At 40.7% G+C, this 17,950-nt stretch overlaps 1 protein-coding gene across 6 annotated transcripts in view; it reads right to left on the bottom strand.

Annotated features, from left to right (window-relative positions):
• Nucleotides 1–17,950, bottom strand: part of OSBPL6 (oxysterol binding protein like 6) — a 211,224-nt gene that overhangs the window by 144,538 nt on the left and 48,736 nt on the right. The window contains exon 1 of one of the 6 annotated variants that reach the window (XM_077776287.1): nt 17,660–17,680. The exons of the other annotated variants lie outside the window; for them this stretch is intronic. The gene's annotated coding sequence lies outside the window, so the exon portion shown is untranslated. Of the gene's footprint in view, nt 1–17,659; nt 17,681–17,950 lie in introns of those variants that run through there. 6 annotated transcript variants of the gene reach the window in all.

The following is a 17,950-nucleotide window of genomic DNA, read 5'->3' as shown; positions in this document are numbered from 1 at the left end:
TCACAAGCTCGAGCCCCATGTGGGGCTATGCACTGACAGCACAGAGCCTACTTGGGATTCTCTCTCTCCTTCTCTCTCTCTCCCCCTCCCTACCCCTGCTTGCTTGCTCGCTCTCTCTCTCAAAAACTAAACATAAAAAATAAAATAAAATAATAAAAGACGCGCCTGTGCATGAGGACTAGTACAAGGGGCAGGAATAGAAGTAGGGTTAGGAAAGGGTTGAGGAAGGAGGTGCCAGTGGCCTGGTTTGGCAGGGGTGGGGTGGGCGCACAGTAGTGTGCAGGACAGTGACATGATTCAAGCTATATTTGGAAAACAGGATCAACAGGAGATACTGACAAATAAAGGAGGAAGAGGTACCAAGGATGTCTCCCAATTTTCTGGTACGGGCTCCTGGGTAGACAGTGCACCATTTACCAAGATAAGAAACACTTTGGGAAGACCTTGTAGGGTAAAGCATCAAGAATTTCATTTCATAAACCACACAGCTTACCCATAAGGAACGAGCACAGTAAGATTTACCAGCTTCTATTAAGCTTCTATGCTCTGTTTCCATCACCTGTATAATGGGAATTAGGGCAAACCTATGTGGCTCTTGTGATGATAAAAAGGGCAAATGCATTTAAAACACTTGGCATGATTCCTGGCACACAGTAATGTAAAAACAAACAAACAAAAACTTAGCAGCTAGGGCTTGTTTTTTGTATTTGTTTTTTTGTTTTGTTTTGTTTTTGCACTGGAAGTTTGAAATTTCTTACCAGTGACTTCAGGCAAGATGTCCAGTAGACAGTTAGATAGCTCAGCTCTGCAGCTCACAACTCTCTCCTGCTGGGAGAGTAGGAGGGATGATAAATGTTCGGTGCTGCTATGAGATTATGAATCAAATACCTCATTACAGACTTTATAATAGCAGCTGGAGATTTACTTATAAGTTGACTAAAAAGGTCAGTATCTGGGTATAATCAGCATATACATGGCACCCAGAGTTACAGAAAATAGAGTAATGTGATGCAGAAGTGAACTCTTAAGGAGGAAAACAGAGGGGTCAAGGAATGAGCCTGTAGCGAGTTTCTTAACCACAAAACAAAGATGAAAAGTTAAAGGAAAGTAAATAGACATAAAAAGAGTCTGTATATTTTATTCTATTTCTCCAAGCAGAAAAATGGTAATCAATCTTAAAAAAGAGAGTAACTCCTTACATATCTATGTACAAGGATATATTTGTAAGAATATTCAGCCACTGTAATGCTATAAAAGCAAAAATGACCTCAAGCAACCTAAATCAATAATAGTGGACTGATTAGGTACAGTATGGCACATCTCTGTAAAGAAAAATTTATAGCAATAAACGTCATGCCACAGACAATTTACTGGAAAAATGTTCACGTTTTACTGGCATGCCAAGAAAGTAGGTTACAAACTAGTATGCACAATATACAATAGAAAAAAAAATCAGCAGAGCAAACAATACCAGAAAATCAATAACAATTGATTCTAGATAATGACATTTTGGATGATTTCTTTCTTTGTACCTTTTTCCCCAAAATATCAGCATGCATAAATGTTAATTGTATAGACAGAAAAGGAAACAAAGTAGAGAACTCTCATTTCTCCCTCCAAAATACCTGACGCTTTTCGTCCTCAAATCTCCAAACGAAATGCTCACGACAAACCCTAAGACTGAAGTCTTGATACAAATGTCTCCATCGTCGCCTCACAGTAAAAGGCACCTGTCACTGCTACACCCATGGAGAGCGGTGTTAACTGATCCGTCCATAATGAAACAGAACTGTTCCCCACCAGTGGCCGTGCTTTTCTAAGCCCAAAACTACCAACATCACAGTTACAAAATAGATAACATTCTATGCATCAAGAGACAATCGGGGAAAATTTCATTTCATTGTAGGAAGATAAACCCACACAAACTTGTGGCTTCCAAGTGGCTTCCAGTCTGTACATATTTACATACCATCACAGCTACCACCAAACCTGAAATTTCTTTGAAAGAAACATTAAATATTTTCAGAGGACCTTTACTTCCCACAGGATTTTAAAAATCTATCAAGAAAGTTTATATCGTCTCTCTGCTAAAAAATAAATAAACTTTATAATAGCAGATTAAACTTCCTCTGATGTAAGCAAAAGAAGAAATTCCCCTTAAATCCTGGTTCTTGGCATCTGTGCAATCTTGTCCAAGTTTCTTAGATTTTCTGAGTCTCAGTTTTCTCCCCTAAGAGTAGGAGGGAGGGCGCCAAGGTGGTTCAGTGGGTTGAACTTTCTACTTCGGCTCAGGTCAGGATCTCTCGGTTGGGTTTGTAAGTTCAAGCCCCACATCAGGCTCCCCACTGTCGGCATGGAGCCCACTTCGGATCCTACATCCCCCTCTCTCTCTCTGGAACTCCCCGGCTTGCTTGCTTTCTCTCAAAAATAAACAAACATTTTTAAAAAATTAAATAAATAAAAGTGGGGGAATGTAACTTTCCCTGAGGAGCTTTCCAGTTTGGAGGACCATGGTGGCTACATGGATCCCAATCTCTCTACACCTTCTTCCCAAAAGGCTACAAGATCAACAAGATGGCAACTCTCCTCACAAGACCCAAGCCAGTTGTTCTGATTAGGGACACAAATACCACACACTTCAAATTACCCCTAAGTGTCAAAGGAAATAGCAATTTCCTAAAGCGCTTCTTCTGTTGCTGCAAACTTGTGAGTGTGAAGAGAGGCAACTATGAAAAGGAGATCAGGGGCACAGAGAGGACTTTGAGGAAGCCCAGTCAAAACCACTCCCCCAAAAGGGGAAGTCCTGCACCAAATGTCCATATATCACACACAGGCCTGAGACCTGAGAGTTCTCAGCACCAGCTCCCTGTAAGGAAAGGACTAGGTGAGAGAGACCACAGGCTTCAGAGAAGTGTTGCTTCTAGGAGAAAAGGAACTAGAGGGAGAGGTGCAATGGCAGAGAAGGAGTAGAGAGCAAATAAGGATCCTGCCACACACCATCCACCACCACCTCTGACAGAAATGAGAGCTCCTAAACCAAGAAAAGCACCGCTAAAATGCTTAGGAATAGAACAGTGTCAGAACCAAACTAAACAGCTGCTGAACATTCTCCCCACTGAAAACCAGGAAGCAGAAGGAAACTCTAGCAACGCTCCAAACTGAATTAAATATCCTCACACAAGCACCTGGAGAATTGAAACACACCTAGAATCAGAAATACAAAAAATAACAACAGAAATGGATAAAGACAGAAAAGGAAGAAACATAAGGAGAGCTGACTAAATTTAAGAAAGAAAGTGAAGAAAAAGACAGGACTTTTTTGTCAGAGCTGAAAAGTTGTAAGGTGCCCAAGAGAAAACAGGCGTGAGTTGAAATCTAACAGGGAACACGGAAGAAAAATCCAAAAACAACAGAAGTAAAACACTGGACATGCATGATGAATGGTGAGGAGCTGTGTACACATCAGCACAGGGGCACATCAGAGGAGATAAAGTTGATAAGCGAGGCTGGAACCAGATTCATTCATTCAATACACTTTTGAGTGTCTAAGCATGGGGGACACAGTTGCTGGTGGCTGTCAATGGGAATGGCTCTTGCCCTGTAAGGAAGACAAATGCAGAGTCAGGGACCTTCGGTAAGGAGAGTGATATAATCAGACTAAACTGTAAGGGTGGTAACTCTAGAAGCAGAATGGAAGACATTACAGAGTGTGGCCAGACTGGAAGGGAGGCTAATTAGCAGGCTATACTAAATAATTCTGAGATAAAAGCATCAAGGTTTCCTGATGACCCCATACGAAGAAGACACCAAGGCTTCTATTTTGGGAAACTAGGAAATGACTCTATAGCGGATGGAAAGAATTTCTGCTCCATGTTGGCCATGGGAGATATGATATAGAGACGGGGTGGGACCTTAGGAGGGGGCGGGAACTGGAGCTCTTTGGGGTGGTCATCTCTATGGTGGTGGGGTGGCTGCTGGACATTTAGAAATGGACCATGGGTAATTGAGTGCTCGTGTCCACAAGGACCATGTGACAACTCTGGGAGCTTCAATATTTAAGGGGCGGAAGTGGAGGAAGAGCACCGCAAGATCACAGCAGGAGGAACGCGGCCAAAAGAGAAGGTGCCCAAAAGCCACCAGAGGAGACGTTCCAGAAATGGCAGCTGGTCCCCAGATGCAGACTGTACGGAGACCAGAGAGAATGAGGGATGAAAAACAGGAACCTCAGACACCACTGGTGATCCTACTGATAAACAGTTTGAGGTTGAGGAGCAAATGGCATTCATAAAGGAGGATTAGGAAGTGGTGAAGGAAAGAAAGACACCACAAAAGGGAAGCTGGATAAAGGGAAAAACTGGAAGTAGAAAGGTGAGGGCCAGTGGCAACATCAAAACTGCAGAAACACCAAGAAGAAAAGACAAGTGATGGAGCGAGAGAGAAAGGAGCCACGGTCTGAGTGGAGGCTGCAAAGTTAGCTTTCAGGGTGTCTTCCAAACCGGTGACAGGGAAGAGCACAGACACTGTGTGGAGATCCCACGTAGGCCAGCATCTCAGTGGCAACGTGAATGGCTTTTCCTTCTTTGAATCCCCCTAGGGTGTGCATGGAATTCAAGGCTGGAGGCTTAGAGCCTAAGACACGGCTGTGTGCACCAGTTCTGACACTCCCCACTTTTTCCCCCGGGAACAAACACATCCTAACTTATCCAAACCTGTTTTCCCATCAGTAAATTAGGTATAACAATACCTGTCACACACGCCCTAACCTACTTCATAGTGTCAGTGTGAGGTCCCCAAACATGTTGTTTGTGTGGATGCACCTTGAAGACAGAACAGCCCTGTGCATCAATTATTGGATCTAATTATTCCATATACACTTCTTGTTTCTTGCTAAAGGTAGTATTTGCTTATCCTGTGTGCATCCCACACAGGGTCTGACACACTATTTTGTACAGGTGTTTATTACACACTGCCTTGAACTAAGAACCACCCTTCTCTTCATGAAGGGCATGTGGCTGAACTGTTCTGTGTCCCACACCACTGCACAGTGAAACCACCATCTCTAAACCTGGGGAAGGTTCCCAGCCTGCATCTTTAGCAAGGACTCTTAGCACACTGTGAAACAGAGCTCAACTACATACACTTTGTAACCGCATTTTCAAATTAGCAGAAGTGCAATTATGAAAAGGTTGCCATATGTTGCAGTCAATGATTTTTTTAATTAAGAAGAAAACAGTAAGATATCATGTTCCAAGTGCACTTAGCCACTGCATCTAGAAAAGGTATCTAGAGAAAATCAACCACCACGTCCTAGCCTAGTGAGGAGGCAGAGACTCCACACACGGCTCTCACGTGGATCTACAGAAACCCGCTCGCAGCGGGAGACAAGCTTGAGTTCTGTTGAATCATCAAGTAAGAAACTGCAGCAGTCAGATCCATCATGTCACTTCCCATTTGCATCCCTGTTACCTCTGAAACAGAGCATACTCTGGAAAAGTACATTTTAATATGGCTGATACAGCCTTAGCTACCATTCAATCAAGATCTTTTTATTACAGAGATAATATTGTATCTGTAACTTAGCACTCTGGTGGGGGGGGGCATAATACACGTAGAGAAAATGTGGTTTTTTTCACTACCAAAGAAGCAAATTATATTTGCTGTACTACATAGTACAGTAAGGTTCATACATTTTAAACGACCTGGGCAAGTTCTTTTTTTCCATTTGAGGCAAGTCTCAGTAGTGATTTAAAATTAAATTGTTAACCAAGTGTCAGGAACCATGAAATAAGTATAAGCAGTAGTCTCCCTCTGAATAGCAAACACCAGGATATTCAGAATCACATGAAAGTANTGATGGATGTGTGGGGGGAGGGGGGAGATAGGCATGGAGGAGGACACTTGTGGGGATGAGCACTGAGTGTTACGTGGAAACTAATTTGACAATAAACTATTTGTAAAAAAAAAAAAAAAGAATCACGTGAAAGTATAAAAGCATATAGTAGTAGCACCGTTTTTGTACACCTTCAATTCAAGAAAGCTATCTACTACCTTTTTACACAAGGGGAAAATGTTAGGACGGTGATATTATTATTATTCTCTCATAAGAAGACACTCATTTGTTCGTTCATGCAATACCCTGAGCCCCTATCAAAGTGCTCAGAGCTGGGAATGTGTGTTAAAACAGACTTATCCTTGCTCTTACGGACCTACGGTCTAATGAGAGAGACCAAAATAAATGAACAAATAAATAAACAAACAAGTAAGCATATAATTATAAATCTTAAATGATACAAGGAAAAAAGTTATATTACTATAAAAAAATAAGAGAGGGACCTAACTTAACTTGAAAGGAGGAGACAGCTTCTAAGAGGAACTAGGATTTAAGCTAACACCAAGGCCAAAGAGGGAGAGGATCCTCCAGACAGAGGGAACAGCATGTGCAAAGGGTCTGAGGCAAGAAAGTTAGATATACTAAGGACCTGAAAAAGACGAGTGGTGTTTGAGTGGAGTGTACGAAGGAGAGGAAGACATGAAATGACGTGGTGGTTGTAGACAAGAGCCAGATAATTTGGAGTCAAATGAAAGATTGGGGTTTTGTTTTGTTTTCTATGAAGAGGGTGAGTTTGGGATGTACTTTGGAGATGGATGGATAGGACTGTTCAATACAGGTGGGGAGTGCGGGAAGAGTGTAGGGGATAGGGTGTCAGAGTAATCCTGTCTCTGGCTGGAGCAAGTGACTGAATGGAGGTCTCATATAAAGACAGGAACACAGAGGGAGGCAGAAGCTTAGCTGCTAAGTAGGGGATCAAAAGATTGGTTTTGACCAAAATGTTAACAAGTTAAAGATGTCTTTGAGACCTCCAGATGGGAAAGTCAAGTAAGTGGTGGGATTAAATGAAACAGAAATGTAATGCATGTGCCATTTCACTCTTGGCAATCTAGATTAGCAGCTCAACTGGGTAAAGGTTGTCCAGCCTTCTTTGAACAAGTCATTCCCACCTTATTTGTCTCTGAATACAGTCCATTCCCATGTCAACGAGCAGGCCAATGATAGGGGAAAATAGATCATTCCTAAGAACTGTAAACAGTGCTCATTCTCAGTTATAGCAATTTACATTCTGAGAAAGCAGAGAAGTCTTGTAACAAACTCAGAACAGAGAGTTATAGGTTTTTTTTTAAATTTTTTAAATATTTATTTATTTTCAAGAGAGGGAGAGAGAGNAATAAAATAAATAAATAAAATTTAATTCCTAAAAATAAATAAATAAATAAAGCAGGCTCCAGGCTCTGAGCTGTCAGCACAGAGCCTGACACGGGACTCGAAAAGACTGCGAGATGATGATCTGAGCCGAAGTCAGATGCCCAACCAACTGAGCCACCTAGGTGCCCCCAGAGTGTTATAGGTTTTATAAACTTTTATATATGTAATCAATTTCATATATCTTATACATTTATATGAATATATTAATAACATACATCAAAATACATATGAAGATAATTTCAATAATATTCTTATATAAGTAAATTTCACATAAGAAAATACATGTGTATTTTTGAAGACTTTCTTTGGTTCATATATCATGCATATTGTTTCACAGCTATCATAATAAAAGCTAAAAATTATCATTTTTTAATATTTAAGAAAAGACTTCGATTTAATGAGCTCGTCTACTATTTCTTTGATAAAAACTTACAGCATCAATACCCTACTCACATTTTGGTCAACTTGTAGTATTTTGAAAAGCATTGCAAGATGGTATAAAGTCACTTATTATATCAAGCACTGATTCATGGCTTCAGGTTTAAGGGTCTCCCTAATCCATATCTGATCCCTGGGCTGACTTCTGTTTTTTAACCAAATTGCTATGATTCAAAATTCTCTGTTCATTCAAAATTTTCACTAATTTCCTAAGAGCAAAAACTGCAGAAGCAGGCTCACCACGCTCGACTTCTGGCAGGGCGGCATTTAACACGGCGAGACGGCCAAATAAAAAGATGACGTCATCCACATCTGCTGATTCACGCAGAAAGGGGGGAATTAGGAGGAGCAGACAGTGAAGCCAGAAGTGATAGGGGAATTGTGATTACATTTTACTGGAAAGTAGGCTGCTGAGCTAGACAGATGCTCAAAAAGGTTACTGGTAGCCAATGAAGAAAGAAAGGAAAGGGGAGGTATTTTGTGAAATGAGATTAGAAGAGTCAAATAGTGTTGGTTAAGCAGGCAAGCAAAAGGCAGTCTTAGCTGTGAAAGACTGAGACCAAGCGTTCCTGTTTCTCTGAGTGCACATTTCCCACCTCTAACCCACTTAAAAACATAGCTCCTCAGTCACATGTTCAGAAGATATACTTTAAAAACATCTTAAGCCCACTTTTGTCCAAGCAATTGGGCTAACTAGGTGCAACTCTATAAGACATCTTTTTAAAGTCACAAAATAAAAATGTTTAAATGGCCAATACATAGTATGCGTAAGGGAAAATGTCTAAGGGTAAAAAGTGTATCTGTGCAATATGTGTTGAACTGCCTTAAATATAAACTACCATGAATAACCATCCATGCAGAATGCCATTAGGACATTTAAGGCACCAGATAAAAATAAATTAAGTAGTTACTCATAGGCCATGCCCACTTTCATAGAACCAAATCCCTGAAATGAAGAAAAGCAAAAAGTGATTGTAATCCATTGTCACATCATTTATTCAAAAAGTGTTCTTTGAGCGCCTACTATGTTGTATTAGGAACTATGTGAGACACAGTGAGTAAGGTAATCAGTTACTGAACCCAAATGAGGACACTGCCTGACAAATATAAATGGGCCCATAGGGACAATTACGAATGACAGTGGTATAGAAATAATAATACCAATTACTGGGGTATCTGGGTGGTTGTCAGTTAAGCCTCCAACTGTGGCTCAGGTCATGATGTCATGGCTCATGAGTTTGAGCAACACGTCAGACTCTGTGCTGACAGCTCAGAGCCTAGAGTCTGTTACGGATTCTGTGTCCCTCTCTCACTCTGCCCTTCCTCTTCTCATGCTCTGTCTGTCTGTCTCTCTCCCAAGATTAAACATTAAAGGGGTGCCTGGGTGGCTTAGTCAGTTGGACATCCAACTTCGGCTCAGGTCATGATCTCACAGTTTTGTGAGTTCGAGCCCTGCGTTGGGCTCTGTGCTGACAGCTGGGAGACTGGAGCCTGCTTCAGATTCTGTGTCTCCTTCTCTCTCTGCCCCTTCCCTACTTGTGCTCTATCTCTCAAAAATAAATAAATGTAAAAAAAATGTTTTTTTAAGAATAAACATTAAAAAATAAAAATAACAAAAATAATAACAATATCAACACTGACTTTTAAGTAATTATTATGTGACTGGCTCTCTGCTAAATACTTTTTTATTCCTTCATAGTTTATTGTCAAGTTGGTTTCCATATAACACCCAGTCCTCATCCCAACAAGTGCCCTCCTTCATGCACATCACCCACCTTCCCCTCTCCCCCACCCCCATCAGCCCTCAGTTTGTTCTCAGCATTTGAGAGTCTCTCATGGTTTGCCTCCCTCCCTCTCCTCAACTATTTTTCCCCTTCTCCTCCCCCATGGTCCTCCATTAAGTTTCTCCTAATCCACCTATAAGTGAAAATATATGGTATCTGTCTTTCTCTGCCTGACTTATTTCACTCAGCATAACACCCTCAAGTTCCATCCACGGTGCTACAAATGGCCAGATTTCATTCTTTCTCATTGCCATGTAGTATTCCATTGTATAGATAAACCACATCTTCTTGATCCATTTATCAGTTGATGGACATTTAGGCTCTTTCCATGATTTGGCTGTTGTTGAGAGTGCAGCTATGAACAATGGGGTACGTGTGCCCCTATGCATCAGCACTCCTGTGTCCCTTGGGTAAATTCCTTCTGCTAAACACTTTTTAAATTATTGGTTTTAATTGTGGTTAAAGACGTAACATAAAATTTGCCATCTAAATCATTCTTAATTATATGGTACAATGGTCTTAAGTACATTTACACTTTGAGTAATCATTACTACCTACCACCTCCATTTTTCATGTTGAAAAACTGAAATTCTGTACCCATTAAATGATATCTCTCCCATTCCCTTCTCTCCTGAACCCCTAACAACCACCATACTACTTAAGAATTATGATTTCAGGGTCGCCTGGGCGGCTTAGTCAGTTAAGCATCTGACTTTTGATTTTGGCTCAGGTCATGAAATCGTGGTTTGTGGGATCAAGCCCCACAACGGGTTCTGCACTGGTAGCACAAAGCCTACTTGGGATTCTCTCTCTCTCTCTCTCTCTCTGTCCCTCCCCAACTCATGCTATCTCTGTCTCTTTCTCAAAGTAAATAAATTTTTAAAAAAGAATTATGATTTCATAAGTATAGCCAATAGTATACTTCTTCTATTTGAACCACATGTTTGTGGGGTATCTTTAACAACTAAACATTGAAATCAAGAATCTAAATAAACTGTACTTAGACTTCTGTATAACAAAGTATTAAATCTTGATTTTAAAAATGGAAGTATATTCAGTTATTAATATTTTAAAGAACAAAACAGTTTTGGGATGTCTGGGTGGCTCAGTTGGTTAAGCATCTGACTTCAGCTCAGGTCATGATCTCGCATTCTGTGGGTTCGAGACCCATGTCGGACTCTGTGCTGAGAGTGTGGAACCTGCTTGGGATTCTCTCTCTCTCTCTCTCTCTCTCTCTCTCTCTCTCTCTCCCCCTCCCTCCCTCCCTGCCTCCCTCTCTCTGCCCCTCCCTGACTTGTGCTTTCTTGCTGTCTCAAAATAAATAAATAAGTTTTAAAAAAAGAACAAAATGGTTTACTGTAAGATTTTAAGTTTTAACTTCGTCTTTCCTAACCTTTGTAAAATTTCTACTTCATGTTTTAAAACTTAATACTATTGTGTGTGTATAAGATTTATTAATAAATATCATACTTTGGATATGACATGCAGAAAAACTTTTTAGTGATGTGGTGTACAACCAAAAGCATTTGGGGAGCCACTAATACAAAGGACTGTGGTCCAATTAATGGGAATCAATGAAAGGAGAGAAGGCGGGGAGTTTGTTTTTGAACATGTTGAAATATACTGAGTTAATGTGTCAAGTAGAAGGTCAGGTGCACATACCCACAAGGCAAAAGGACATATAAGCCTAGAGTGAGGCTGAGAGACAGAATCTATATTTAGAAGTCATCTGCATTGCAGTGACCAGAAGAGACATGAGAAGGGATGAGAACCACGACAAAGAAGACACCAGAGGCCTACCCAGAGAGTAGTCCCTATATTTAGAAAGTCTAGGAGAAAGGAGATCTAAAGGAGACAGGGAGCTAGGAGGAAAGCCAAAAGAATACATAAAATGGATACCAAAAATGAGGCCACAGTGTCAAAAGTTGCAGAAAACTGAGGAACTGAGAAAAGGCCACTCACTGGATTTGGCTGCCAGGAAGTCATTTCAGTCCTCTGAGAGGCTGTCCATAAGGGGTAGTGTCAGAAGTCTGATTCGGGTCTGGCTGAGTGGTGAGGAAGTGGAGATAAGGAGTGGCCCACAGGGAAACTTGGTGATGATGGAAATGAAAAGAAGACCAGAAGAGCAATGGATGGATTGGCCTGGTTGCAAGAATTTCTAAGGTGCTGGTTCTCAACTGGGGGTACTTCTGCCCCTGGAGAGATATTTGGCAATGTCCGGGAACACTCCAGAGCACACCTGGCTCTCTGGTGAGTAATGGCCAGAGTTGCTGCTAAACACCTTGCAATACACAGGACTGACTTCTACCTCAAAGAATCATCTGGCACAAAACGTTGGTGTTGCCCAAAATATCAACAGCCAATCATCGAGAAATCCTTCTCTAAAAGGTGAGAAAGATCTGAGTGTTTTCATATGGTAAGAAGCTACCAAATTTAAGTTACAAAAAGAGGAAGGATGGGGCACCTAGGTGGGTCAGTCGGTTAAGCGTCCAACTTCGGCTCAGGTCATGATCTCACGGTTTGTGAGTTCGCGCCCCACATTGGGCTCTGTGCTGACAGCCAGCTCAGAGCCTGGAGCCTGTTTCAGATTCTGTGTCTCCCTCTCTCTCTGACCCTCCCCTGCTCACACACACTCTCTCTCTCAGAAATAAATAAAAACATTTTTTTAAAAAACATTTAAAAAAAAGGAAGGAAGTAATGACAAATCAGGGTCTCAAAAGAGTGGAAGGTAGCTGGTTAACGGCAGAAGCAGGTGGATGAGAACTGGAAAAGAGAAGACCTTCCCAAAATTGTTTGCAACAGGGGATGGAGGCAGAGACAACAGTAAATACAGAGGATTAGAGACCAAAAAGATGAACGTTGAGGGAACTGATATTGGATGGCCTTGATCTATCTCCTTAGAGCAATAACCAGAAAGAACTCTGTATAATAATGGGGTCGAAGTAGGGTCTTGAGAGGAAAAAACACCTGGAACATCCCCTTTGTGGGTGAAGCAGTTAGAGGGATGCAAAGGTTTACCAAGTACCTATGTGGAATTGGTAAGAGAAAAAAATATCTACTCCGTTTCCTGAATATTTACAGAAAAAAAAGTCATTTATCCTTGGAGCAAAAGATGAGAGAGTAACATGAGGGTTTTCTCAAGGTCGGGATTGGCCATAACTCAAGAGGAGGACAGAAGATAACACAGACGAGACAGCCCTGCTGACCCGGCTTAGTTGAGGTCCGAACCAAGACAATGACGCCTAAACCAGATGAACTGAGAAGACAGAAAGGAGGCTGGGCACAGGTTGGGTAGGAGGAAGACCAAGTGGAAAAGGAGTGATAGAAAGGCAAGATCAAGATAGTAATTCTGGGGTCTCAAATCTTGGATGATAAACTGTTTCAAACTAAGATGAGGTCCAAGACAAAGGCATGCCTGTAAATGTCTGTAGACTATTTTTGACTCTATGGGTGGCAGGGAGGACTCAAGCTTCCTGGATTGCACCATCCTTAATCTATTCCTACCAGCATCAGTTTTTGGTGACAACTTAACAATAGGTCTCTGTTGAGGCACACCAATCACACTCTCACTAGGTCCCCTTGTATATTCCACAGCACATGTGGGTGACATGACCATGTGAAGTTAGTAGAGGCTGTGTCACCAGGGCTGGCTGATGGAAATCAAACCTCTTTGACATCAAACTCTTCTAAGAGTTGCACATAGAAAAAGATTCTATCATGATATAGTAGCACATAATATTCCTTGTTACAGGATGGACATCATGGCCTAGCTATCACTGTTCTCTACTGTGGTAATAAGTGAATCCAACTTTACAACCAAGACGAAACTGGCTTTCATTTCTTGCCTCTAAACTCTAATTGATTGTACTGTCTGAAGACACAGACACTGGTAAGGGCTATTTCCTAAACTTAGCATTTTCTTCTAAGATCCAGATATGAGAGACAAATTTCTATTTTGCCATCATTTTAGTTGCAACCTTTTAGCATAAGGCCTGTTACAGCATGCTCTATAATCTTAAAGGGACAATTTAATTTTTTTTTAGAGAGAGAGAGGACGTATGCATGCAAGCAATGGGGTAGGGATAGGGAGAGAGGGAGACAGAGAATTCCTACCAAGCTCCGTGCTGTCAGTGCACAGATCAGCGTGGGGCTCAGTCCCGTGAACCATGAAATCATGACCTCAGCCAAAATCGAGTTGGACGCTGAACTAACTGAGCCACCCAGGTGCCCCGGGACAATTCAATTTTTAAGGGACTGTAGCAACCAGAAACATGGATTGAATAGTGCAAATGACTCAGAAGAACACACAAAAGGAGAACTTCATTTATAAAAAGTTAAATACATAAAACTGGCCTAACTACTTCAGATAAGTGATATAAAATTGAAACATTCTAAAATTGATATTTTAATAAGGTTCTAATTACATTTCAAAATTAAATAAAGTATCCAGATATGAAACTGCCATTTTTCAGATGGCCATTAAAGACATCCTACAAATAGTTCTTTATGCTAAATAAAAAATACTTAAAAAAATTTTTAAGAAGCAACCAAATATCTAAATACAAAGCTGTTAAAACACAGAAATCCTGGTATTCATCAAGTGTCGCAAATTTTTCTCCAAATAGAGATTATAGCAAATTATCTGTTCTATGAAGGGAAGAGGAGATAAAAACAAGACTAAATAGCAAAAGAAAAAAACAAGCCCAAGATTACTTAAGTAACTATATCCCTCCCCCACCCCCAATATTATATAACTAAGTAATTTCAAGCATTAGGACCAATGTCTGTTCTTTTTGACAATCTATAAATAATAATTAGGATGGCTCTTATTCTACTACACCCTATTAACCTGTTAACAGGTTAGTAACATCTAACCAATAATCCATTTATTAAAGAATTTCTTTATACAGCAGCAGAGAGTATCCAGTAGGGCAGCTAATCCAGAGTTCATCAGAAGGTTGGTATGGAAGTTATCCACACATATCTGATCATGCAAGCGGTAGGAATGAATGGGGTGAGTCACAGACAAGGCAGAGAAAGAAGAAAAGACACTCAAGGCCAAACTCTCTGAATCAGTGGTTCTCAGATCTTAGGGAGTTTCTTTTTTATTTTTTTTAAAAATTTTTTAATGTTTGTTTATTTTTGAGAGAGACAGAGATAGTGTGAGCAGGGAATGGGGCAGAGAGAGAGGGAGACACAGAATCTGAAGCAGGCTCCAGGCTCTGAGCTGTTAGCATAGAGCCTGATGCGGGGCTCGAACTCACAAATTGTGAGACCATGACTGAGCTGAAGTCGGACGCTTAACCGACTGAGCCACCCAGGTGCCCCATGGAGTTTCTTAAATTAACAGACTCTCAGACCCCATCCTTAAGAGTGTGATTCAGAATGGGGCAAGACCCAAGCAAATGGGCTTTGAATAGCAAGCATTTGAGATGATGTCAAAGCAGATGCTGTGTGGACATGCTTTTGAGAAATACAATCCTAGACCATGAAAAGAAAAAAAACCCTGATAAATGGGACCTTATCAAAATTAAAAACTTTTGGTCCATGAAAGATCTCATAAATAGGATGAAAAGACAAGTTACAGACTAAAAGAAAATACCTGCATATCTAAATAAACTCTATGGAGTGTCCCAAGGTCAGTTTCCTGGTTTTGCTCTGTACCATAGTTAGGGAAGATGTTACCACAGGGGAAAACTGAGTGAAAGGTACATGAGACCTCCTGTACATTTTTGGGTTAACTTTCTGTGAATTATAGTTATCTCAAATCAAAAAGTTAAAAAAAAAAGTAAATAACTATCTATAGCTATCTAGCACTTTGGTAACAAGCCAGTGGGTTATACTATATCCTGAAATACTATTTATTTAACGGAGCTGATGTCCAGGAAAGTTGACAATTTACAACTTGTGAAATCTTCAGCAAGGTTAACCCGCATTGGACAGATATTCTCCTCCCTCTCCATAAGAATTTAGATGTAAGTGCAAAAGTTGCAATTGTTGTTATTGTCGTTATTGTTATTTTACTCTCTAAAGCAGTGGTACGACATGTACCGTGGAAACTGGGTAAATGATATGACTTCAAATATATATTATAATTCACATTAAGAACTGTTAGGAAAATATTTGCATTTTCTCCTATTAATCTAATATGGAATGAAGATTACTTTTTCACTTTGGAAAGCTGAGGCAGGGCAGCGGGGGGGGGGGGGGGNGTGGTGTGGGTGGGGAGGGGGTGGGGGGGGGGGGGGGGGGGGGGGGGGGAGGCGCCTGGGCAGCTCAGTCGGTTAAGCATCTGACTTTGGCTTAGTTCATGATATCGTGGTCTGTGAGTTCAAGCCCCGTGTCAAACTGTGATGACAGCTCAGAGGCTGGAGCCTGCTTCAGATTATGTGTCTCCCTCTCTCTGTGCTCCTCCCCCACTCACACTCTTTCTCTCTCTCAAAAATAAACATTAAAAAAATTAAAAATGAAAGACTATAGAAAGCTGAGTACAGTAAGTTATAGAGAAAAGGAGAAAAACTAGTCCTAGAGAATTATTGTCTCAATATATAAAGTGTACCAACAAGGGTATTTTCAGTGTCTCTAGAATGGCACCTACTGTGAATAATAATACTAGTTAATTGCTGGTACTTATAAGGCACTGTACTTCTAAGTGTTAGATACTATGCTAAGCTTATCATAAGCGGATCATCTGAAAGATGGGAAAATAGGGAGCTGAAACAGTTGTCCGCAGCCAGATCTCTTATAAAGCCAGAACTGCTGCTGCCAACTAGTGAACCTTCAGTGCCCGTCACTGCTCCCACATGTCATCACCACCTTACATCCCAGGGGCCAAGGGGTCCCCCAGGACTGCTCTGAGAATGTGAGAGAAATTAAGGGTCTGGGGTTCTTGATGACGTTTTTAATCGGACACCACACATTTTAACGACCAACTAAAGTAAGTAATAATATTCACCGTAATTCCAATTCTTATGGATGAATTTACACTGAAAACAGATCTGCCAGAAATGAAGGAGTCCTGCTCATAACCCATTGAGAAGCCTTAGCCAGTTTGGAGGAAGTAGCCATGATAAAATACGGCCAAGCAAAACCAATGGAAATGGCCAAAGTTTCAAGAGAGCAAGGCCATTTTATAGGAATTAGAAATTCATCAGCAGAAGCAGCTGTTATCTAATTTCTAATTTTACTTTTACCACGTATTCCATTGCTAAAGGCAATTCAAGGATTCCTTGTGAATATTTTCTTGTCCCTTTTTTTTAAACAGGAGAGGTCCTGATTTCAAATCTATCCAAAGATTGAAGAAGCAACACTTCTATTTCTACACTCATAATATTAAACATGTTTCTTAAAAGTGCTTGAAGAACTGTAAAGAGTATAAAATAATTGACAGTTTCTAATATTATGAAAATGAATACATTCTAGGCAGTGTATTATAGACTGTTTCTATTCAAACCATTAGGAAATCTCCTTATATAATTATTTATTATCCGATGTGGGTTACAATGACAAATTATTTGGTAGTTTTTAAAAATCACATGTGCTGAGTCACTGTGAACTGTTTCTTAGTGAGAACAGTTAAACAAAAGTACCTGAGGCTCAGGATGGGCCCTACCTCTACTATACAGCATGGAAAGGAACTGAGGAGGGGTATTGCTGGGGCTACTTTTGGAAGGCTGATTGGGAGCTGTTAGTCCAGAATAAAGTAGGGGGCTGAGCAGAAACTCAGTGTTCTGGGAATAAGGAGCACCATCCAGGTGATTTCAAGACAAAAGAAACAAGAACAAAATGCAACATGCTATTTAAACCCTGAGGGTAAGAAGCTAGGCAACTTAGTCAATGATTATTATCACTGTAGAGTAGAGTCGAAGCAATCATATACTTGCCCTTGAATAATCTCACCTAGGGGTAAATTCTGCTGTCCACACAATGTACCACACATAGCCTCTGCTTCAAAGGGGATGGTCAGGGGCTGATCTTGACTCAAATTCTCTCTGGCACATTTCAAGTTTACGCATATTTCATAGCTCCTTTAAGACTTCCTCAGGCATTATATGTATCCAGATTTTGTCTATTTGACTTTTCCAAGAAACCAGTATACCAATGAAGATCGGATAGTGTGAAATAATAAAACCAAGGCTAAGCTCTAGGTAGCAAAATACATCAAACTGTACTCAACTGTTGTGGTGAGATTGCAGATTGGTTCAGGATCCATTTTCCACCTTTTCCTTTCAGAAAGAGAACTACCTCCACAAGTTTTAGCTGGTACACAGTCAGCCAGATAAATTCCCAGTCTCCCTTGCAGCTAGGTGATGGCTTCTTAGCTCTACTCAAAGGGATGTGAGAAGGAGGTATGCACTTTTGGCTCTCAGACTTTAAAAAAAGGAACGTGCTTGCCCATCAGCTTCTTTTTTTTTTTTTTTTTTTTTAATTTCTAGGAGAGAGAGAGAGAGAAAAACAGCGTGAGCAG

Source organism: Crocuta crocuta, unplaced genomic scaffold (assembly GCF_008692635.1).
Source record: "Crocuta crocuta isolate KB4526 unplaced genomic scaffold, BGI_CrCroc_1.0 scaffold17, whole genome shotgun sequence".
In the NCBI taxonomy this organism is placed as follows: Eukaryota; Metazoa; Chordata; class Mammalia; order Carnivora; family Hyaenidae; genus Crocuta; species Crocuta crocuta.
The sequence above is the reverse complement of the archived record's forward strand: the minus strand, read 5'-3'. Positions and strand labels throughout refer to the sequence as shown.